The sequence below is a fragment of the Ranitomeya variabilis genome, chromosome 3, assembly GCF_051348905.1.
Source record: "Ranitomeya variabilis isolate aRanVar5 chromosome 3, aRanVar5.hap1, whole genome shotgun sequence".
Classification (NCBI taxonomy): Eukaryota; Metazoa; Chordata; class Amphibia; order Anura; family Dendrobatidae; genus Ranitomeya; species Ranitomeya variabilis.
In genome coordinates, this window is record NC_135234.1 from 236196117 (window position 1) to 236222117 (window position 26001).

The 26001-nt window shown below is 41.7% G+C and overlaps 1 long non-coding RNA gene across 1 annotated transcript; it reads left to right on the forward strand.

The window, feature by feature from the left end:
- On the forward strand, window positions 1-26001 carry LOC143818111 (uncharacterized). Its single transcript, XR_013224321.1, has 3 exons — window positions 1-37; window positions 25780-25887; window positions 25976-26001. It is a non-coding gene; the product is annotated as an uncharacterized LOC143818111 (long non-coding RNA).

Consider the following 26001-nt stretch of genomic DNA (forward strand, 5'->3'; position numbering starts at 1 on the left):
AGGGTCCTCTCTTTGTATGCAATACAGTTCTAACAGGGTATGTTCTTTCTCCATAAGTGTTCTCGCCATATCCAACTTGAACTCCCTCTCTCAAACTCCCCCTCTCGATCGTCGAGTTGTTCATATGTCTTGGAAAATATGTGATTCCTAGTCGATAATCCCTATATGATATGCCCAACTATCGGCGATTGTATCACCGTGACATGGTTTTCTTTCTTTTGTGTACAAATTGTAAATATGTATATACTTACCTGTGAGTGACATTGTTTTATCTTTCACTTGTTACAGCGATTTTTGTGAACAAGGCTACGGGTTAGCCGAAACGTCAAATTCGCCAAGAACCTTTTTTTCTCTCTGACACAAATTTAATAAACTTTTGAAATGATGCATTTGAAAACTATACGAGTGCAGTGATCTTTTGAATTTGACCACTACCATCAGTACCAGCTGGCAACGACCGCCCACGGCCTCTTCCACCAGACTTCCTCATTTTTGGGAAAATCTAACCAAAATAACAACTGTTATATGGTACTGTAAAACAAGGTAGAAGGTGTATATAAACTTGTTGAGAATTTATTTCTCCCTTTTTTTGGGGGGGAGACTGCACCACAACTCAGGCCCAGTGTATAACACAACACAATGTAAGTGGCAGCAAGTGGCTGGCTGATACACGACAAACTAAGAGGACTGAGGTATATCCACTTTGTGAGAATTTCAATCTCACTTTTTTTGGGGGGACACAGAACCCAAACTCAGGCCCAGTGTATTTTACAACGCAATGTGAGTGGCAGCAAGTGGCTGGCTGATACACCACAAACTAAGAGGACTGAGGTATATCCACTTTGTGAGAATTTCAATCTCACTTTTTTTTTGGGGGGGAGACTGAAACCAAACTTAGGCCCAGTGTATTTTACAACATAATGTGAGTGGCAGCAAGTGGCTGGCTGATACACCACAAACTAAGAGGACTGAGGTATATCCACTTTGTGAGAATTTGAATCTCACTTTTTTTGGGGGGAGACTGAACCCAAACTCAGGCCCAGTGTATTTTACAACGCAATGAGAGTGGCAGCAAGTGGCTGGCTGATACACCACAAACTAGGAGGACTGAGGTATATCCACTTTGTGAGAATTTCAATCTCACTTTTTTTTTGGGACACAGAACCCAAACTCAGGCCCAGTGTATTTTACAATGCAATGTGAGTGGCAGCAAGTGGCTGGCTGATACACCACAAACTAAGAGGACTGAGGTATATCCACTTTGTGAGAATTTCAATCTCACTTTTTTTTTTGGACACAGAACCCAAACTCAGGCCCAGTGTATTTTACAACGCAATGTGAGTGGCAGCAAGTGGCTGGCTGATACACCACAAACTAAGAGGACTGAGGTATATCCACTTTGTGAGAATTTCAATCTCACTTTATTGAGGGGGAGACTGAACCCAAACTCAGGCCCAATGTATTTTACAACGCAATGTGAGTGGCAGCAAGTGGCTGGCTGATACACCACAAACTAAGAGGACTGAGGTATATCCACTTTGTGAGAATTTCAATCTCACTTTTTTTTTGGGGGGGAGACTGAACCCAAACTCAGGCCCAGTGTATTTTACAACACAATGTAAGTGGCAGAACGTGGCTGGCTGATATACGACAAACTAACTGAACTGACGTATATCCGCTTTGTGACAATTTGAATCTCCCTTTTTTGGGGGGAAGACAGCACCACAACTCAGGCCCAGTGTGTAACACAACACAATGCAAGTGGCAGAAAGTGGCCGGAAAATATCTGAAAAAATCCAAGGACTGTAGTACAATTTCAATCTCCCTACAATGATCTCAGGACAAGTATGGCAGCAACAAAAAGGACTGCTGCACATAAAAGTGTGGACAAATAAACAAGATAACTGCAGAAATGAGCAACAGGATTTTTGCTTTTAAAAAAGCAGTTGGTTTGCACAGCAGCGGTGCAAACAGCAATGCAGCTATCAGGGAGCCTTATGAGGCAGCCTAATAAGCTACAGAGCTGATGCACAAAGATATAGCCTCCACTGTCCCTGCAAAACAAAGGTGGTGTTGGACAGTGGAAATCGCTACAGCACAAGCGGTTTGGGGGTTAATCTTCCCTCCCTAACTATATCCCTGCTTCTGATGAAGCTGCAGCAACCTCTCCCTAAGTTAAGATCGGCAGAAGTAAGATGGCGGTCGGCGTGCACGCCCCTTTATACCCCCTGAGACGCCGCAGAAAGCAAGCCAATCACTGTCATGCCCTTCTCTAAGATGGTGGGGACCGAGACCTATGTCATCACGCTGCCCACACTCTGTGTCCTCCTTCATTGGCTGAGAAATGGCACTGAACGCGTCATATGAAACGCGACTTTGGCGCGAAGATCGCCAACCTCATGGCAGATCCCACAGTGGGGTCGGGTTTCATGAAACCCAACTTTGCCGAAAGTCGGCGATTTTTGAATTTGTCCGATCCGTTTCGCTCAACCCTAGTCATCACAACAGAAACAGACCACAATCAGAGGACAATAAAGCATTCCCTATCTAAGAACTGGTCCAATATTTATGGACATAACTGTTTATCACCCATGGTAATTCTACTTCATGTCACCTGTCTTATCCATGTTTTTTTTTCTGTGATGATTTGTGCATAAATATGTGATTCTCCAGAATTTCTTTTAGTCTATGCCTGATGAAGAGGCCCAAGTAGTCTTGAAAGCTTGCAATTTGTTACCATCTTTTCAGTTAGCCATTAAAAGGTATCAACCACTGAGGACTCACAATTCTAAATATTTTTTATAGCTCTGTATGTAATTTTTAAATAAAAAAGTAAAACAATGCTTTTTTTATTTCAAATAGAGGACTTTATTATGGCTGTGTGTTTATTTACAAATTACAAGATAACTATGGGATTAGTAATGGGAAAGCATCTAATGGATGCTTCACCATTACTAAGTCATGGGCTTGATGTCACCTGATAATAGAATGTGACATCAACCCCACAAATATTAACTCCACTTGCCACTGCCAAAGGGCAAGTGTGAAAAGCCAGGCAAAGAGCTACAATTGGCACAACTAATAGATGTGCCTTTTCTGGGGCAGCTGCGGGCTGATATTTTTAGCCTAGGTGCGGCCAATATCCATGGCCCCTTACCAGTCTGAGAATTCCAGCCACAGCAGGCGTAGGCTGATGGGAGTAGTAGTTCCTGTTACTGAAGGTAAACGTCTTACCTCCGGTCACAGCTGCAGGCTCATGCTGTCATATGACAGTGAGGGCACCGCAGCGCTCTGACAGGCGATAATGATCTTACCATCATTCAGAGCTGCTGGTGTTTCTCGCTCTGTGATGCAGATGACAGAGTGAGAAACACCTGGTGTTTGGAGTGCCGAACCCAAACAGTAACATGGACTTCCTGGTAAAGTCTGTGTTCGGAGTCTCTGCCCGAATAGTAGATGTTCAATACGGGCTCCGATCTTTACTGTTCGGCTTCACCCACCTCTAGTTCCAATACCTTTGTCCACATAGTGTACAGTATATTAACAGTAGCTGGCATAGCATGGATTGCCATTACTAAGGGCAAGACAAGTATTTTGAACTAATTGAGAGTTGTTACTAGTCAATACTAGTCCTCTCCACTAGTCCAGAATGTATTTATTTTTTATATATGGTACTTTAAGTTTTCAAATAACAAAACAAATGCTCAGTATTAAATCATCGTTCAAAAGCAATCTAACATGGGAGATAGAGACGCATGTTTGCAAATAACAGTAGCATTGAAGTCTCTACCAGAGAAAACCAATGAGCATAACAACTTTACAAATCAGTAAAGAACAGTTTCAGGATGAATAATCCCTTTTTACAACTCTACTGTGTAGAGAAGAGGAAGGATTGGGTGGTATGAATTAAAGAGATGTGACCTTAGGACTTCAAAATATACATTTATCTGTTAATAAGATTATGAGAAAAAAGGAAGGATGTTAGTTTCTTATAGAAGGCTAAGACGGGTTGTTACTCAAGGTAACGGACTCAAGGTAACGGACTCGACCACTGCGGCACATGCAAGGGACCCAGGAGGGGAGCAAGTGAAGAAAACAGCATATCCGAGACATGGGCCAGAGATGTAGGACAGGAGAAAAAACTAACAGAGATTAAGGGTACGAAGCAAAAAATGATTAGGGACTTTATTGAAGGGCGTGGGAAAATTTAAGCCAAGGAAGCCAAGAAATTTGAAATTTCTCGTGTGTGCGTGTTACCCAACTGGACAACTCTTCTAAACGATGTAAGTCATGCACCTTAGTAATCCATTCCTTCAAAGTAGGAGGGGACAATTGCTTCCAGTGTGTTAAAATCAGGTGTTTTGCAGCTGCCAGCAAAAGGGAAAGGAGGTCATGTTTCCTTGGGTTAAAGCTTGCCGAGGGTAGAGAAAAAAACACCAATGGAATCAACCTTCACACCAAGGCAAAGAATAAAATAAATAATCTTTATTCAAATAAGACACATATACATATTAAAATCAATTGTTGGCGGGTGAGATACTCAAGACACAGGACAAAGGTGGGTAACCCAGAGCAGAAAACTCCATAAGTAATAAATAATGCAGGTAAAAATGAGCCAAATAAGTGCCAATGTGCAATTACTCATATATATCACGCATTACAACATTAGATAGTAGCATAAATAATATTACTACTACTTAAGGGCAAAATAAGCCACTAAGGTGCCAGTGTGCAAGTGCAAACAAGTCATATATAACACATACGATAAAGGCAAACAATAGTATATATATATTTACCAACAGGAGCGCTCCTGGGGACCCACCACACCCGACGCGCGTTTCGCACCGAAATGCTTCGTCTGGGGGTGGTTAGGTGTCCACCAGCAATGTTATTTATATCGAAATGGTCCAATAGGATTAATGTTGTCATTAAGTTCTAACAAAGAGCCGCTGTGTACACATGCGCAATAGATTGCCATCATAGTCTCTAAATAGCAACCCAGTAAGAAGGATCTGTCGGCGTCAGAATGCCAGCCAATGAGGGACGCGGATGTATAATGAAAAACCGGAAGTTGCGTAGCGCCTAGACGCCACATCCGGCTCGGCGCTGGCGTAGCCGGCAACCGAACTCAGTACCTAGTAACCGGCGCCTAATGTAACGTATATAGGGGGCGTTGAACATAATAGAATCACAGAGTGTTTCAACGCAACTTCCGGCCGAGCGCTACCCTAGCAACCGAACCCGGCAGTAAACAAGCAGCGCTAAGGATGACGTCTGCAAGAGGGCGTAATAGCCCGATGTGCCATACAAAGCCTCCAATATCCAGCCTCCGTAGCTATGTAAGCATAGTATATAATCACGTCAATAGTGATAAAGTACACCATAAGCCCTACATAAAAATGGATACCATGTAGGTAAAATAGCGTACTTGATCCAAAAAACCGGAAGATCCTAGACTACGGAAAATTGTAGTCTAAATAGGACCATAACCGCAAGCCGATATCACTTATGGACAGAAAAAACAAAAAGTGAAACAAAAAGTGCATAGTGAAAGAGTGCGCAGTGAAAAAAACCTATTAAGAAAAAATTATATATTAAGTTGCAACAATAAATTAAAATGCAATAAATAAGTAAGATAATGCACATTACACAAATATATGTGTTTATGTGTATATATATATAAACATACAGTATAATAACCAAGTGGGACCTAAAATGTGAAAACAATGAACAACCTGAAAAAACAGGCTAAAATATATGAGTAAATGCACATAATGCACGATTAACAGAGTGATGTTAGTAGGTCCAATCCATATGCCGGCGGAATGTCCACAATCCATACGCTTTTAAATATGCACATCAATCCTATAAGACCAAGAAGATAAATTAAAATAAAATAAAATAAAATACGAATATAAATACGAGACACCAATAAAACCAAAAGACAAAAATAAATATAAGAAAATTAATTAAATATTTTAATAAAAAGTAATAAGACTGCATTATAAATAATGAACTTCATAAAATAAATCGCTATCGCATTAGGTATATGACTGATCCAATATTAAATAGATAATGTGTCAATCCGGCCAAATAAGTATAAGAGATTCAATAGCCAGGATATGGTGGTACTACTTCGGTAGAAAGGGGGAAAAACTATTATATTCATTGAGGCCCAGAGGTGCAAGGGTGCTAAGCTTGTAAATCCACCGTACCTCCTTCTGGGCTAGCATCTTTTTCCAGTTGCCCCCCCTAAGTCCGATAAAGACCCTATCGATACCCTTAACTTGTAACCCTGTTGCGTCACATCCATGGAGGGCTTTAAAGTGACGTGGGATCGGTTTCAGTTTGAGAGTGTCTGTTTCAGTGGCGGCACCCTCAATATCCAACACGTGTTCCCGTACTCTCCTACGCAGTTCACGTGTGGTCATGCCTATATAAATCAAGCCACATGGGCATGTGGCATGATATATGACCCCCTTGGTGGTACAGGAAATGGTATGTGTAATCTGGTACACTTTGTCTCCTTTGGAATTTAAAAAGTCCCGAGTTGTCACAATGTTGCTGCAGGCCACACATTTCCCACAATTAGAACAACCCCATGCAGGACCCTTGGCTCCAAAAATGTATTTAGGGCCAGGTACCCCATGATAGCTATGTACCAATTGGTCCCTTAGGTTGGATGCACGTCTATAGGTAATTGATGGATAAGGCCCAATGCAACCGGCAACTGTCTTATCCATCATCAATATTGGCCAGTGTTTGATGATTGCCCTTCTGACCTCCTCGCTTCTAGAATTGAAGTCCAGAATGCAACGTACCTGATCTTGATCCTTTATGATTTTCTGTTTTTGAAGGAGAGTACTTCTTTGACTACGATAAGCCCTCTGGTATGATCGGCATATAGTTTTTTTACCATATCCCCGATCTCTAAAACGTGTCCATAGGTTTTGGGCCTGTCGTTCGAATGATTCATCTTGGGAACAAATTCTCCTAGCACGCAGGAATTGTCCTGTAGGAATATTCCTGATCAGATGGCGAGGGTGCTGTGAGGAGGAATGTAGGAGAGAGTTAACAGAGGTGTTTTTCCGAAACAAATCTGTATGGATGGTTCCATCAACCCCAACTCTGGTGGAAATATCCAAGAAATCAATCTGTTGGGTATCACATTTATATGTTAGTTTGATATTCCTAGTGTTGAGGTTTAACACATTGATATACTCATCCAGATCCTTTCTAGTCCCCTGCCATACCATCAGAATGTCATCGATGTATCTCCACCATGACACTACACCCTGATTCAAAGGGTGAGGGTTAGTTTGAAAAATGTCACGCTCCCATAGTCCTAAAAACAGATTAGCATATGGGGGCGCACAAGACGCCCCCATTGCTGTACCCTGCATCTGGAGGAAAAACGTGTCCCTAAACAGAAAAAAATTGTGTGTTAATACAAAATCCAGGGCCCTGATCAGGAAAGAAGCCAAATCCTGATCCAGGTCACTACTGGATAAAAAGAAGGAAACTGCTTCAATGCCATCCTGGTGTCAAATCGAGGTATATAAAGATTCGACATCACAGGTGACCAGCATCATATTTTCCTCAAGTTGTAATCCGTCCAATTTTAACAGGACATCCGTAGTGTCCTTAAGAAAAGAAGGTAGTGTTTCCACTATAGGTTTCAAATGGAAATCTATTAATTTGGATAGTGAGTCACATAAACTATCTACCCCGGACACTATGGGCCTACCTGGGGGTGACACCGGATCTTTGTTGATCTTGGGCAGAAGATATATACACGCAACCGTTGGATCATCATTCCAGAGACCGTCCCTTTGTTTCGGTGATAATACACCAGTCGCCACTGCTTCATCCAGAAGGACAGATAGTTCATATCTAAATTTGGATAAAGGATTAAACGTGAGTCTCCTATAGCACAATGGATCCTTCAATTGTCTCATCATTTCTTTCTCGTAAGCCACCTTAGACCAAACCACCACATTCCCACCTTTATCCGATGGCTTAATGATTACCTCTTTAAGATCTCTTAGTTCTTTGAGAGCTCGTCTCTCTTCAAAGCTGAGGTTATCCCTCTTAATGGTCTCAGGAATCAATTCAACTTCCTTCATCACCAGCTGAATAAAGAGGTCCATAGATGGTATAGTACTAATCTGTGGAAATTTTTTCGATTTTGGAAGCAGATATTTAGGATATTGTTTAGTACTATCCGCCTCCGATGCCAGATCTTCTAAGATCTGAAGTACTTCTTCTTCTGTCTCTATGGGAGAAAATCCAACATGTGGTGGTTGATTATATAATCTCTTAAAGTATAACTTACGTATAAAGAGTTGTAGGTCCTTAAATATTGAAAAATGGTCGGGTGCTGAGGACGGAGCAAAAGTTAGCCCCCTACTCAGGACCCCTATCTGGGCATCTGTCAACATCACATCAGATAAATTTATCACCTTCATCTGGTTCCTTTGTGGTTCCCATCCCCTTCATCCGAATTAGCTTGAAGTCTTCTTCTTGTATTGTATCTACGGGAACGGTCATCCTTCCTCCTTTGGGTGAACCTCATATGACTTTGCTCCCCCACATTGGAAGATGAGGCGGATGTATCCGTGCTGGAGGTACTAGCTGTTTCCAATGTAGGTCCACTCCTCTCCTGGGCATTCATATGGCTCCATTTATAAATTTTATTGTCCTTCTTGTCCTGAAGATCCCTCAGGAATTTTTTATTTTTATTAGCCGCAATAACCTTTTTCCATTCCTCACATGATGTATCTACATCCTTTTTAAAGGTATCCAACTCCTCCTGTGTACATTCATTCTGGAGTTTCTTATGAATCTCATCAATTTCCAAACCCAACTCATTGATAGATTTCGAGTTGATGTCTATCAAGATAGACATAAACGTCATAGAGCATATGTGACATGCTTCTTCCCATCGTGTTCTGAAAGTCAAATCATTCACAGGAAAAGAGGGAAAGATTTGCACTCTCAAGCCCCTCGGAATGATATTCTTAACCCTGCTGTTCTGTTCGCATTTACTATACACTAGTTCTGTTCGGGTCACTATGACCCGGCTTATTAAACCTTGATTTTAGACACTCTAACTCATTTTTTTTTATAACTTTTTGCTTACTAGACTGTTTGTGAACATGTTTGGTAGTAAAAAAAAGAAAAATGAAACAGAAATCTTTTTTTTTTGTTTTTATTCTGAAAAAACAGATCAATGAGCAAAACGAAAATAGAAAAATACACATTTTTGTAAAAAAAAAAAAAAATCAAAACAATCAAATCAAACATTTTGAAAACTTCTGAAAACAAGCAGATAAGCCAGGAAGACAGACTTACTTAGCCAAAAAAATTATTTGCAAGACTTTACAGCTCAGATTTACAAACAAAAACCGTCTTAGACAGCGCGTTCTGAGCAGTCCGTTCTGCGCAAAATATACACGTGTAGTGCACACCTAGTGATCTCTCCAGATGCACTCTACATTTTAGAATAGACTGCGCACCAAAAATAATCAATATAAAGCCATTTTTATGGTGCGCAGATCTCAATGCATACCCCCGGTAGAGCGCGCATACGACCCCATTGAAATAATTTAGGAAAAAAATCAATTGATATACAATAGTAGATGCAATAAATAGACCCAACTGAGGTTATAAGTCCTTTATTTCACTGAAAATATGGCCTCACAGCTGTAAAAAACGATGCCGGGTCACTATGACCCGAACAGAACTAGTGTAACTTTTTTCGTGTAGCAAAAAGTAAACGAAAAAAAAAATACATATATATACTCATATGTAGGTCCCCCCAAATGAGGAAAAGTCAAGGAGTCTCAAGTTTTAGAGACTTACAGAAAAAAATCTACAGGGCCGCAAAAAGTCTGTTCGGGTCACTATGACCCGAACAGAACAGCAGGGTTAAGTATATAATTGTCCAACGACATTTTATTCCACCATATCCGAGTGCGGCGGTTTAATAAATTTTTAAAAGTCTTTTTTAATGCAGTCTTTTGTACTGGTTCCTGTGTCTGAGAACCTCCCTCGCCAAAAACTTTAGACGCTTGTATTGTTCTAGAGGCATCTCTGCTTCTAAAATCCATGTTGAATCGGGATCTAAATACTGTCCTAAATCAAGACACAAGACAAAGCAAACTCCTATAAATATCCCTAGTAAACTGCCATGAAGGAAGCATACAAAAACACCAATGGAATCAACCTTCACACCAAGGCAAAGAATAAAATAAATAATCTTTATTCAAATAAGACACATATACATATTAAAATCAATTGTTGGCGGGTGAGATACTCAAGACACAGGACAAAGGTGGGTAACCCAGAGCAGAAAACTCCATAAGTAATAAATAATGCAGGTAAAAATGAGCCAAATAAGTGCCAATGTGCAATTACTCATATATATCACGCATTACAACATTAGATAGTAGCATAAATAATATTACTACTACTTAAGGGCAAAATAAGCCACTAAGGTGCCAGTGTGCAAGTGCAAACAAGTCATATATAACACATACGATAAAGGCAAACAATAGTATATATATATTTACCAACAGGAGCGCTCCTGGGGACCCATCACACCCGACGCGCGTTTCGCACCGAAATGCTTCATCTGGGGGTGGTTAGGTGTCCACCAGCAATGTTATTTATATCGAAATGGTCCAATAGGATTAATGTTGTCATTAAGTTCTAACAAAGAGCCGCTGTGTACACATGCGCAATAGATTGCCATCATAGTCTCTAAATAGCAACCCAGTGAGAAGGATCTGTCGGCGTCAGAATGCCAGCCAATGAGGGACGCGGATGTATAATGAAAAACCGGAAGTTGCGTAGCGCCTAGACGCCACATCCGGCTCGGCGCTGGCGTAGCCGGCAACCGAACTCAGTACCTAGTAACCGGCGCCTAATGTAACGTATATAGGGGGCGTTGAACATAATAGAATCACAGAGTGTTTCAACGCAACTTCCGGCCGAGCGCTACCCTAGCAACCGAACCCGGCAGTAAACAAGCAGCGCTAAGGATGACGTCTGCAAGAGGGCGTAATAGCCCGATGTGCCATACAAAGCCTCCAATATCCAGCCTCCGTAGCTATGTAAGCATAGTATATAATCACGTCAATAGTGATAAAGTACACCATAAGCCCTACATAAAAATGGATACCATGTAGGTAAAATAGCGTACTTGATCCAAAAAAACGGAAGATCCTAGACTACGGAAAATTGTAGTCTAAATAGGACCATAACCGCAAGCCGATATCACTTATGGACAGAAAAAACAAAAAGTGAAACAAAAAGTGCATAGTGAAAGAGTGCGCAGTGAAAAAAACCTATTAAGAAAAAATTATATATTAAGTTGCAACAATAAATTAAAATGCAATAAATAAGTAAGATAATGCACATTACACAAATATATGTGTTTATGTGTATATATATATAAACATACAGTATAATAACCAAGTGGGACCTAAAATGTGAAAACAATGAACAACCTGAAAAAACAGGCTAAAATATATGAGTAAATGCACATAATGCACGATTAACAGAGTGATGTTAGTAGGTCCAATCCATATGCCGGCGGAATGTCCACAATCCATACGCTTTTAAATATGCACATCAATCCTATAAGACCAAGAAGATAAATTAAAATAAAATAAAATAAAATACGAATATAAATACGAGACGCCAATAAAACCAAAAGACAAAAATAAATATAAGAAAATTAATTAAATATTTTAATAAAAAGTAATAAGACTGCATTATAAATAATGAACTTCATAAAATAAATCGCTATTGCATTAGGTATATGACTGATCCAATATTAAATAGATAATGTGTCAATCCGGCCAAATAAGTATAAGAGATTCAATAGCCAGGATATGGTGGTACTACTTCGGTAGAAAGGGGGAAAAACTATTATATTCATTGAGGCCCAGAGGTGCAAGGGTGCTAAGCTTGTAAATCCACCGTACCTCCTTCTGGGCTAGCATCTTTTTCCAGTTGCCCCCCCTAAGTCCGATAAAGACCCTATCGATACCCTTAACTTGTAACCCTGTTGCGTCACATCCATGGAGGGCTTTAAAGTGACGTGGGATCGGTTTCAGTTTCTTGGTCTTATAGGATTGATGTGCATATTTAAAAGCGTATGGATTTTGGACATTCCGCCGGCATATGGATTGGACCTACTAACATCACTCTGTTAATCGTGCATTATGTGCATTTACTCATATATTTTAGCCTGTTTTTTCAGGTTGTTCATTGTTTTCACATTTTAGGTCCCACTTGGTTATTATACTGTATGTTTATATATATATACACATAAACACATATATTTGTGTAATGTGCATTATCTTACTTATTTATTGCATTTTAATTTATTGTTGCAACTTAATATATAATTTTTTCTTAATAGGTTTTTTTCACTGCGCACTCTTTCACTATGCACTTTTTGTTTCACTTTTTGGTTTTTCTGTCCATAAGTGATATCGGCTTGCGGTTATGGTCCTATTTAGACTACAATTTTCCGTAGTCTAGGATCTTCCGGTTTTTTGGATCAAGTACGCTATTTTACCTACATGGTATCTATTTTTATGTAGGGCGTATGGTGTACTTTATCACTATTGACGTGATTATATACTATGCTTACATAGCTACGGAGGCTGGATATTGGAGGCTTTGTATGGCACATCGGGCTATTACGCCCTCTTGCAGACGTCATCCTTAGCGCTGCTTGTTTACTGCCGGGTTCGGTTGCTAGGGTAGCGCTCGGCCGGAAGTTGCGTTGAAACACTCTGTGATTCTATTATGTTCAACGCCCCCTATATACGTTACATTAGGCGCCGGTTACTAGGTACTGAGTTCGGTTGCCGGCTACGCCAGCGCCGAGCCGGATGTGGCGTCTAGGCGCTACGCAACTTCCGGTTTTTCATTATACATCCGCGTCCCTCATTGGCTGGCATTCTGACGCCGACAGATCCTTCTTACTGGGTTGCTATTTAGAGACTATGATGGCAATCTATTGCGCATGTGTACACAGCGGCTCTTTGTTAGAACTTAATGACAACATTAATCCTATTGGACCATTTCGATATAAATAACATTGCTGGTGGACACCTAACCACCCCCAGACGAAGCATTTCGGTGCGAAACGCGCATCGGGTGTGGTGGGTCCCCAGGAGCGCTCCTGTTGGTAAATATATATATACTATTGTTTGCCTTTATCGTATGTGTTATATATGACTTGTTTGCACTTGCACACTGGCACCTTAGTGGCTTATTTTGCCCTTAAGTAGTAGTAATATTATTTATGCTACTATCTAATGTTGTAATGCGTGATATATATGAGTAATTGCACATTGGCACTTATTTGGCTCATTTTTACCTGCATTATTTATTACTTATGGAGTTTTCTGCTCTGGGTTACCCACCTTTGTCCTGTGTCTTGAGTATCTCACCCGCCAACAATTGATTTTAATATGTATATGTGTCTTATTTGAATAAAGATTATTTATTTTATTCTTTGCCTTGGTGTGAAGGTTGATTCCATTGGTGTTTTTGTATGCTTCCTTCATGGCAGTTTACTAGGGATATTTATAGGAGTTTGCTTTGTCTTGTGTCTTGATTTAGGACAGTATTTAGATCCCGATTCAACATGGATTTTAGTAGCAGAGATGCCTCTAGAACAATACAAGCGTCTAAAGTTTTTGGCGAGGGAGGTTCTCAGACACAGGAACCAGTACAAAAGACTGCATTAAAAAAGACTTTTAAAAATTTATTAAACCGCCGCACTCGGATATGGTGGAATAAAATGTCGTTGGACAATTATATACTTAAGAATATCATTCCGAGGGGCTTGAGAGTGCAAATCTTTCCCTCTTTTCCTGTGAATGATTTGACTTTCAGAACACGATGGGAAGAAGCATGTCACATATGCTCTATGACGTTTATATCTATCTTGATAGACATCAACTCGAAATCTATCAATGAGTTGGGTTTGGAAATTGATGAGATTCATAAGAAACTCCAGAATGAATGTACACAGGAGGAGTTGGATACCTTTAAAAAGGATGTAGATACATCATGTGAGGAATGGGAAAAGGTTATCGCGGCTAATAAAAATAAAAAATTCCTGAGGGATCTTCAGGACAAGAAGGACAATAAAATTTATAAATGGAGCCATATGAATGCCCAGGAGAGGAGTGGACCTACATTGGAAACAGCTAGTACCTCCAGCACGGATACATCCGCCTCATCTTCCAATGTGGGGGAGCAAAGTCATATGAGGTTCACCCAAAGGAGGAAGGATGACCGTTCCCGTAGATACAATACAAGAAGAAGACTTCAAGCTAATTCGGATGAAGGGGATGGGGAACCACAAAGGAACCAGATGAAGGTGATAAATTTATCTGATGTGATGTTGACAGATGCCCAGATAGGGGTCCTGAGTAGGGGGCTAACTTTTGCTCCGTCCTCAGCACCCGACCATTTTTCAATATTTAAGGACCTACAACTCTTTATACGTAAGTTATACTTTAAGAGATTATATAATCAACCACCACATGTTGGATTTTCTCCCATAGAGACAGAAGAAGAAGTACTTCAGATCTTAGAAGATCTGGCATCGGAGGCGGATAGTACTAAACAATATCCTAAATATCTGCTTCCAAAATCGAAAAAATTTCCACAGATTAGTACTATACCATCTATGGACCTCTTTATTCAGCTGGTGATGAAGGAAGTTGAATTGATTCCTGAGACCATTAAGAGGGATAACCTCAGCTTTGAAGAGAGACGAGCTCTCAAAGAACTAAGAGATCTTAAAGAGGTAATCATTAAGCCATCGGATAAAGGTGGGAATGTGGTGGTTTGGTCTAAGGCCATGTGCACACGTTCAGTATTTTTCGCGTTTTTTTCACGTTTTTTCGCTATAAAAACGTGATAAAAACGCGAAAAAAACGCTTACATATGCCTCCTATTATTTTAAGTGTATTCCGCATTTTTTGTGCAAATGTAGCCTTTTTTTCCGCGAAAAAATCGCATCGCGGAAAAAAAAGCAACATGTTCATTAAAATGCGGAATTGCAGGGGATTCCGCACACCTAGGGGTCCATTGATCTGCTTACTTCCCGCACGGGGCTGTGCACACCATGCGGGAAGTAAGCAGATTATGTGCGGTTGGTACCCAGGGTGGAGGAGAGGAGACTCTCCTCCACGCACTGGGCACCATATAAGTGGTCAAAAAATAAGAATTAAAATAAAAAACAGTCCTATACTCACCCTCGATGTCTTCCCGCCTCCACTGCACGCTGCCGTTCGGTTCCTGTAGCTGGTGTGCGGCGAAAGACCTGCCGATGACGTCACTGTCCTGTGATTGGTCGTGAGCGGTCATGTGACCGCTCACGTGACCGTGACGTCACGGAAGGTCCTGTGCGCACAGACCAGCTATAGGAAGAGGAGCCGGACGCCGGTGAGGAGATGTCTGGGTGAGTATAAGCATTTTTTTATTTTTTTTATTATTTTTAAGCATTCTATCTTTTACTATAGATGCGGCATAAGCTGCATCTATAGTAAAAAGTTGGTCACACTTGTCAAACGCTATGTTTGACAAGTGTGACCAACCTGTCAGTCAGTTTTCCAAGCGATGCTACAGATCGCTTGGAAAACTTTAGCATTCTGCAAGCTAATTACGCTTGCAGAATGCTAAAAAAAACGCGGAAAAAACGGAAAAAAAACGCAAAAAAAAAAATGCGGATTTCTTGCAGAAAATTTCCGGTTTTCTTCAGGAAATTTCTGCAAGAAATCCTGAACATGTGCACATACCCTAAGGTGGCTTACGAGAAAGAAATGATAAGACAATTGAAGGATCCATTGTGCTATAGGAGACTCACGTTTAATCCTTTATCCAAATTTAGATATGAACTATCTGTCCTTCTGGATGAAGCAGTGGCGACTGGTGTATTATCACCGAAACAAAGGGACGGTCTCTGGAATGATGATCCAACGGTTGCGTGTATATATCTTCTGCCCAAGATCCACAAAGATCCGGTGTCACCCCCAGGTAGGCCCATAGTGTCCGGGGTAGATAGTTTATGTGACTCACTATCCAAATTAATAGATTTCCATTTGAAACCTATAGTGGAAACACTACCTTCTTTTCTTAAGGACACTACGGATGTCCTGTTAAAATTGGACGGATTACAACTTGAGGAAAATATGATGCTGGTCACCTGTGATGTCGAATCTTTATATACCTCGATTCGACACCAGGATGGCATTGAAGCAGTTTCCTTCTTTTTATCCAGTAGTGACCTGGATCAGGATTTGGCTTCTTTCCTGATCAGGGCCCTGGATTTTGTATTAACACACAATTTTTTTCTGTTTAGGGACACGTTTTTCCTCCAGATGCAGGGTACAGCAATGGGGGCGTCTTGTGCGCCCCCATATGCTAATCTGTTTTTAGGACTATGGGAGCGTGACATTTTTCAAACTAACCCTCACCCTTTGAATCAGGGTGTAGTGTCATGGTGGAGATACATCGATGACATTCTGATGGTATGGCAGGGGACTAGAAAGGATCTGGATGAGTATATCAATGTGTTAAACCTCAACACTAGGAATATCAAACTAACATATAAATGTGATACCCAACAGATTGATTTCTTGGATATTTCCATCAGAGTTGGGGTTGATGGAACCATCCATACAGATTTGTTTCGGAAAAACACCTCTGTTAACTCTCTCCTACATTCCTCCTCACAGCACCCTCGCCATCTGATCAGGAATATTCCTACAGGACAATTCCTGCGTGCTAGGAGAATTTGTTCCCAAGATGAATCATTCGAACGACAGGCCCAAAACCTATGGACACGTTTTAGAGATCGGGGATATGGTAAAAAAACTATATGCCGATCATACCAGAGGGCTTATCGTAGTCAAAGAAGTACTCTCCTTCAAAAACAGAAAATCATAAAGGATCAAGATCAGGTACGTTGCATTCTGGACTTCAATTCTAGAAGCGAGGAGGTCAGAAGGGCAATCATCAAACACTGGCCAATATTGATGATGGATAAGACAGTTGCCGGTTGCATTGGGCCTTATCCATCAATTACCTATAGACGTGCATCCAACCTAAGGGACCAATTGGTACATAGCTATCATGGGGTACATGGCCCTAAATACATTTTTGGAGCCAAGGGTCCTGCATGGGGTTGTTCTAATTGTGGGAAATGTGTGGCCTGCAGCAACATTGTGACAACTCGGGACTTTTTAAATTCCAAAGGAGACAAAGTGTACCAGATTACACATAAACCATTTCCTGTACCACCAAGGGGGTCATATATCATGCCACATGCCCATGTGGCTTGATTTATATAGGCATGACTGTCATGATCTCAATGGCAAGCGAACATAGCATCAGCATATATAGGAACTAGCTCTTGGAAGATGGGAACTGAGCTGACCATGAACTAAACCTAACACACAACTAGCAGTGGCCGGGTAGCATGCCTACGTTGATTCTAGATGCCCAGCACCAGCCGGAGGACTAAATAATGCTAGCAGAGGAAAATATAAGTCCTAGCTCACCTCTAGAGAAATACCCCGAAAGGAGACAGAGGCCCCCCACATGTATTGGCGGTGAATTAAGATGAAATAACAAAACGTAGTATGAAAATAGGTTTAGCAAATTTGAGGTCCACTTACTACATAGCAGAAGACAGAAAGAACACTTTCATGGTCAGCTGAAAACCCTATCAAAAACACCATCCAGAAATTACTTTAAAACTCTGGCATTAACTCATAACACCAGAGTGGCAATTCCTGTTCACAAGAGCTTTCCAGACACAGTAACGAAACTACAGCTGTGAACTGGAACAAAAATGCAAAAACAAACATGGACAAGAGTCCAACTTATCTAGTAGTTGTCTAGGAGCAGGAACAAGCACAGAGAGGCTTCTGATAACATTGATGACCGGCAAGCAACTAACAAAGCAGCAAGGTTATATAGCGACTCCCACATCTTGATGGGAACAGGTGAACAGAGAAGATGAAGACACCAGTTCAATTCCACCAGTAGCCACCGGGGGAGCCCAGAATCCAAATTCACAACAGTACCCCCCCCTCAAGGAGGGGGCACCGAACCCTCACCAGAACCACCAGGGCGATCAGGATGGGCCCTATGAAAGGCACGAACCAGATCAGAGGCATGAACATCAGATGCATTCACCCAAGAATTATCCTCCTGGCCGTATCCCTTCCACTTGACCAGATACTGGAGTCTCCGTCTGGAAACACGAGAGTCTAAGATTTTCTCCACAACGTACTCCAACTCACCCTCAACCAACACCGGAGCAGGAGGCTCAACGGAAGGCACAACCGGTACCTCATACCTGCGCAACAATGACCGATGAAAAACGTTATGAATAGAAAAGGATGCAGGGAGGTCTAAACGGAAGGAAACAGGGTTAAGAATCTCCAATATCTTATACGGGCCGATGAACCGAGGCTTAAACTTAGGAGAAGAGACCCTCATAGGGACAAAACGAGAAGACAACCACACCAAATCCCCAACACAAAGCCGAGGACCAACACGACGGTGGCGGTTGGCAAAAAGCTGAGTCTTCTCCTGGGACAACCTCAAATTGTCCACCACCTGCCCCCAGATCTGATGCAATCTCTCCACCACAGCATCCACTCCAGGACAATCCGAAGATTCCACCTGACCAGAGGAAAATCGAGGATGAAACCCCGAATTACAGAAAAACGGGGACACCAAAGTGGCAGAGCTGGCCCGATTATTGAGAGCGAACTCCGCCAATGGCAAAAAAGCAACCCAATCATCCTGGTCAGCAGACACAAAACACCTCAGATATGTCTCCAGGGTCTGATTAATCCGCTCGGTCTGGCCATTCGTCTGAGGATGGAAAGCGGACGAAAAAGATAAATCTATGCCCATCCTAGCACAGAATGCCCGCCAAAATCTAGACACGAATTGAGTCCCTCTGTCAGAAACGATATTCTCAGGAATACCATGCAAACGAACAACATTTTGAAAAAACAGAGGAACCAACTCGGAAGAAGAAGGCAACTTGGGCAGAGGAACCAAATGGACCATCTTAGAGAAACGGTCACACACCACCCAGATGACAGACATCTTCTGAGAAACAGGCAGATCTGAAATAAAATCCATCGAGATGTGCGTCCAAGGCCTCTTAGGAATAGGCAAGGGCAACAATAATCCACTAGCCCGAGAACAACAAGGCTTGGCCCGAGCACAAACGTCACAAGACTGCACAAAGCCTCGCACATCTCGTGACAGGGAAGGCCACCAGAAGGACCTTGCCACCAAATCCCTGGTACCAAAAATGCCAGGATGACCTGCCAACGCAGAAGAATGAACCTCAGAGATTACTCTACTGGTCCAATCATCAGGAACAAACAGTTTATCAGGTGGGCAACGATCAGGTCTATCCGCCTGAAACTCCTGCAAGGCCCGCCGCAGGTCTGGAGAAACGGCTGACAATACCACTCCATCCTTAAGGATACCTGTGGGCTCAGAGTTACCAGGCGAGTCAGGCTCAAAACTCCTAGAAAGGGCATCCGCCTTAACATTCTTAGAACCCGGTAGGTATGACACCACAAAATTAAACCGAGAGAAAAATAATGACCAGCGCGCCTGTCTAGGATTCAGGCGCCTGGCGGTCTCAAGATAAATCAAATTTTTGTGGTCCGTCAATACCACCACCTGATGTCTGGCCCCCTCAAGCCAATGGCGCCACTCCTCAAAAGCCCACTTCATGGCCAAAAGCTCCCGATTCCCAACATCATAATTCCGCTCAGCGGGCGAAAATTTACGGGAAAAGAAGGCACAAGGCCTCATCACGGAGCAGTCAGAACTTTTCTGCGACAACACTGCCCCAGCTCCGATCTCAGAAGCGTCGACCTCAACCTGAAAAGGTAGAGCAACATCAGGCTGACGCAACACAGGGGCAGAGGAAAAACGGCGCTTAAGCTCCCGAAAAGCCTCCACAGCATCAGGGGACCAATCAGCAACATCAGCACCCTTCTTAGTCAAATCGGTCAATGGCTTAGCAATATCCGAAAAACCAGCAATAAATCGACGATAAAAGTTAGCAAAGCCCAAAAATTTCTGAAGACTCTTAAGAGAAGAGGGCTGCGTCCAATCACAAATAGCTTGAACCTTGACAGGATCCATTTCAATGGAAGAGGGGGAAAAAATATATCCCAAAAAGGAAATCCTCTGTACCCCAAAAACACACTTAGAACCCTTCACACACAAAGAATTAGACCGCAAAACCTGAAAAACCCTCCTGACTTGCTGGACATGAGAGTCCCAGTCATCCGAAAAAATCAGAATATCATCCAGATACACAATCACAAATTTATCCAAATAATCGCGAAAAATATCATGCATAAAGGACTGGAAAACTGACGGAGCATTTGAAAGACCAAAAGGCATCACTAAATACTCAAAGTGGCCCTCGGGCGTATTAAATGCGGTTTTCCACTCATCCCCCTGCCTGATTCGCACCAAATTATACGCCCCACGAAGGTCAATCTTAGAGAACCACTTGGCCCCCTTTATGCGAGCAAACAAATCAGTCAGCAACGGCAATGGGTATTGATATTTAACAGTGATTTTATTCAAAAGCCGATAATCAATACATGGTCTCAAAGAGCCGTCTTTTTTTGACACAAAGAAAAAACCGGCTCCTAAGGGAGATGACGATGGACGAATATGTCCCTTTTCCAAGGACTCCTTTATATATTCTCGCATAGCAGCATGTTCAGGCACAGACAGATTAAATAAACGACCCCTTGGGTATTTACTACCCGGGATTAAATCTATGGCACAATCGCACTCTCGGTGCGGAGGTAACGAACCAAGCTTGGATTCTTCAAAGACGTCACGATAGTCAGACAGGAACTCAGGAATTTCAGAGGGAATAGATGATGAAATGGAAACCACAGGTACATCCCCATGAGCCCCCTTACATCCCCAGCTCAACACAGACATAGCTCTCCAGTCGAGGACTGGGTTGTGAGATTGCAGCCAAGGCAATCCTAGCACCAAATCATCATGTAGATTATACAGCACCAGAAAGCGAATAATCTCCTGGTGATCCGGATTAATACGCATAGTTACTTGTGTCCAGTATTGTGGTTTATTATTAGCCAATGGGGTGGAGTCAATCCCCTTCAGAGGAATAGGAGTCTCCAAAGGCTCTAAATCATACCCACAGCGTTTGGCAAAGGACCAATCCATAAGACTCAAAGCGGCGCCAGAGTCGACATAGGCGTCCGTGGTAATAGATGACAAAGAGCAAATCAGGGTCACAGATAGAATAAACTTAGACGGTGAGGTGCAAATGGAAACAGATTTACCAAGCTTTTTAGTGCGTTTAGAGCATGCTGATATAACATGAGTAGAATCACCACAATAGAAACACAACCCATTTTTCCGTCTAAAATTCTGCCGCTCGCTTCGGGACAGAATTCTATCACACTGCATACTCTCTGGCGACTTCTCAGTGGACACCGCCAGATGGTGCACTGGTTTGCGCTCCCGCAAACGCCTATCGATCTGAATAGCCATTGTCATGGACTCATTCAGACCCGCAGGCACAGGGAACCCCACCATAACATCCTTAATGGCATCAGAGAGACCCTCTCTGAAAGTCGCCGCCAGGGCGCACTCATTCCACTGAGTAAGCACAGACCATTTACGGAATCTTTGGCAGTAAACTTCCGCTTCATCTTGCCCCTGAGATAGGGACATCAAAGTTTTTTCTGCCTGAAGCTCCAAATGAGGTTCGTCATAAAGCAACCCCAAGGCCAGAAAAAACGCATCCACATTGAGCAACGCAGGATCCCCTGGTGTCAATGAAAAAGCCCAGTCTTGAGGGTCGCCCCGGAGCAAGGAAATCACAATCCTGACCTGCTGTGCAGGGTCTCCGGCAGAGCGAGATTTCAGGGACAAAAATAATTTGCAATTATTTCGAAAATTCTGAAACCCAGATCTATTCCCCGAGAAAAATTCCGGCAAAGGAATTCTCGGCTCAGATACAAGTGCATGACAAACAAAATCTTGCAAATTTTGTACCTTCGTGGCGAGATTATTCAAACCTGCAGTTACACTCTGAAGATCCATTACAAACAGGTGGACCCAGAGCCATTCAAGGGTTAAGAGGAGGTAAGAAGCAGCTAGACAGCAATTAAGGGCTAGGCAGCAAAACTCTGAAGGGAAAAAAAAAAAAAAAAAAAAAAAAAAAAAAAAATTTCCCTTAAACACTTCTCTATCTCCTGCTTCAGCCCAAACAATTAACACTTTGTGGGCCGGTCAAACTGTCATGATCTCAATGGCAAGAGAACATAGCATCAGCATATATAGGAACTAGCTCTTGGAAGATGGGAACTGAGCTGACCATGAACTAAACCTAACACACAACTAGCAGTGGCCGGGTAGCATGCCTACGTTGATTCTAGATGCCCAGCACCAGCCGGAGGACTAAATAATGCTAGCAGAGGAAAATATAAGTCCTAGCTCACCTCTAGAGAAATACCCCGAAAGGAGACAGAGGCCCCCCACATGTATTGGCGGTGAATTAAGATGAAATAACAAAACGTAGTATGAAAATAGGTTTAGCAAATTTGAGGTCCACTTACTACATAGCAGAAGACAGAAAGAACACTTTCATGGTCAGCTGAAAACCCTATCAAAAACACCATCCAGAAATTACTTTAAAACTCTGGCATTAACTCATAACACCAGAGTGGCAATTCCTGTTCACAAGAGCTTTCCAGACACAGTAACGAAACTACAGCTGTGAACTGGAACAAAAATGCAAAAACAAACATGGACAAGAGTCCAACTTATCTAGTAGTTGTCTAGGAGCAGGAACAAGCACAGAGAGGCTTCTGATAACATTGATGACCGGCAAGCAACTAACAAAGCAGCAAGGTTATATAGCGACTCCCACATCTTGATGGGAACAGGTGAACAGAGAAGATGAAGACACCAGTTCAATTCCACCAGTAGCCACCGGGGGAGCCCAGAATCCAAATTCACAACACATGACCACACGTGAACGGCGTAGGAGAGTACGGGAACACGTGTTGGATATTGAGGGTGCCGCCACTGAAACAGACACTCTCAAACTGAAACCGATCCCACGTCACTTTAAAGCCCTCCATGGATGTGACGCAACAGGGTTACAAGTTAAGGGTATCGATAGGGTCTTTATCGGACTTAGGGGGGGCAACTGGAAAAAGATGCTAGCCCAGAAGGAGGTACGGTGGATTTACAAGCTTAGCACCCTTGCACCTCTGGGCCTCAATGAATATAATAGTTTTTCCCCCTTTCTACCGAAGTAGTACCACCATATCCTGGCTATTGAATCTCTTATACTTATTTGGCCGGATTGACACATTATCTATTTAATATTGGATCAGTCATATACCTAATGCGATAGCGATTTATTTTATGAAGTTCATTATTTATAATGCAGTCTTATTACTTTTTATTAAAATATTTAATTAATTTTCTTATATTTATTTTTGTCTTTTGGTTTTATTGGTGTCTCGTATTTATATTCGTATTTTATTTTATTTTATTTTAATTTATCTTCTTGGTCTTATAGGATTGATGTGCATATTTAAAAGCGTATGGATTGTGGACATTCCGCCGGCATATGGATTGGACCTACTAACATCACTCTGTTAATCGTGCATTATGTGCATTTACTCATATATTTTAGCCTGTTTTTTCAGGTTGTTCATTGTTTTCACATTTTAGGTCCCACTTGGTTATTATACTGTATGTTTATATATATATATATATACACATAAACACATATATTTGTGTAATGTGCATTATCTTACTTATTTATTGCATTTTAATTTATTGTTGCAACTTAATATATAATTTTTTCTTAATAGGTTTTTTTCACTGCGCACTCTTTCACTATGCACTTTTTGTTTCACTTTTTGGTTTTTCTGTCCATAAGTGATATCGGCTTGCGGTTATGGTCCTATTTAGACTACAATTTTCCGTAGACTAGGATCTTCCGGTTTTTTGGATCAAGTACGCTATTTTACCTACATGGTATCCATTTTTATGTAGGGCTTATGGTGTACTTTATCACTATTGACGTGATTATATACTATGCTTACATAGCTACGGAGGCTGGATATTGGAGGCTTTGTATGGCACATCGGGCTATTACGCCCTCTTGCAGACGTCATCCTTAGCGCTGCTTGTTTACTGCCGGGTTCGGTTGCTAGGGTAGCGCTCGGCCGGAAGTTGCGTTGAAACACTCTGTGATTCTATTATGTTCAACGCCCCCTATATACGTTACATTAGGCGCCGGTTACTAGGTACTGAGTTCGGTTGCCGGCTACGCCAGCGCCGAGCCGGATGTGGCGTCTAGGCGCTACGCAACTTCCGGTTTTTCATTATACATCCGCGTCCCTCATTGGCTGGCATTCTGACGCCGACAGATCCTTCTTACTGGGTTGCTATTTAGAGACTATGATGGCAATCTATTGCGCATGTGTACACAGCGGCTCTTTGTTAGAACTTAATGACAACATTAATCCTATTGGACCATTTCGATATAAATAACATTGCTGGTGGACACCTAACCACCCCCAGACGAAGCATTTCGGTGCGAAACGCGCGTCGGGTGTGGTGGGTCCCCAGGAGCGCTCCTGTTGGTAAATATATATATACTATTGTTTGCCTTTATCGTATGTGTTATATATGACTTGTTTGCACTTGCACACTGGCACCTTAGTGGCTTATTTTGCCCTTAAGTAGTAGTAATATTATTTATGCTACTATCTAATGTTGTAATGCGTGATATATATGAGTAATTGCACATTGGCACTTATTTGGCTCATTTTTACCTGCATTATTTATTACTTATGGAGTTTTCTGCTCTGGGTTACCCACCTTTGTCCTGTGTCTTGAGTATCTCACCCGCCAACAATTGATTTTAATATGTATATGTGTCTTATTTGAATAAAGATTATTTATTTTATTCTTTGCCTTGGTGTGAAGGTTGATTCCATTGGTGTTTTTGTATGCTTCCTTCATGGCAGTTTACTAGGGATATTTATAGGAGTTTGCGAGGGTAGAGATAGTAAAATATCCTGAGGAGTAAGGTGGCATTTCATTAAACCCATACAAAGAAGAGATTTGTTTATGTCCATCCAGAATTTCAACAAAACTGGGCAATGCCAAAAAATGTGTGTTAGGGTACCTATGGACTGAGAGCATCTCCAACACAATGGGGAATCAGTTAAGCCTAGGTGGAACAGGTGCTCCCAATAGTCCAGAATTTAAAACCTTTGCTTCCAAGCACATGTATTATATTTTGAGGAAAATACTCATGTTTTTTTCTGTTTTTTGTGAAATCAGACATAAAATGTAACAATAATAAAAATTTGTGTATTACTATAATTTGTTTTACTTTGTGTGTTACATTTTTCAGATTCTTTTAAATACCAAATTCCTAATCCTAGCTCTATCCCCAGCCATAACCATAATTAACTGTATCCTTAAGCCTATCCTTAATCTTAACCCTAGAAAAAATGTGGAAAAACATAAAAGAAAGTTTTGGCAATGAATGAATAAAATATTGAATAATTGTATGAAATTATGCTATATAAGCTGTCTTCTCTTCTGGACTCTCAATCTGGATTAAATGAAATTTCCTAATGAGGTTCTTCCTGTTTTCAGAGTTGCATCCAGAATATTCCCCATCCTCTTACTTCCTTGGTCACGGGCCCAGCGACCAGGTCCAGCAGGTCAGGGGCCCGCTGATGCTTGCAGAAATTTCAACTGAATGTGCGTTCTCAGTCCCTTAAAAAAAAGAAATGTTGAACTTACGGAAAAGGTTGTATGCTTGTAAAATATGTTGATTTTCATACTGCAGGTGTCACCTGGAGGACTGTGTGCCAG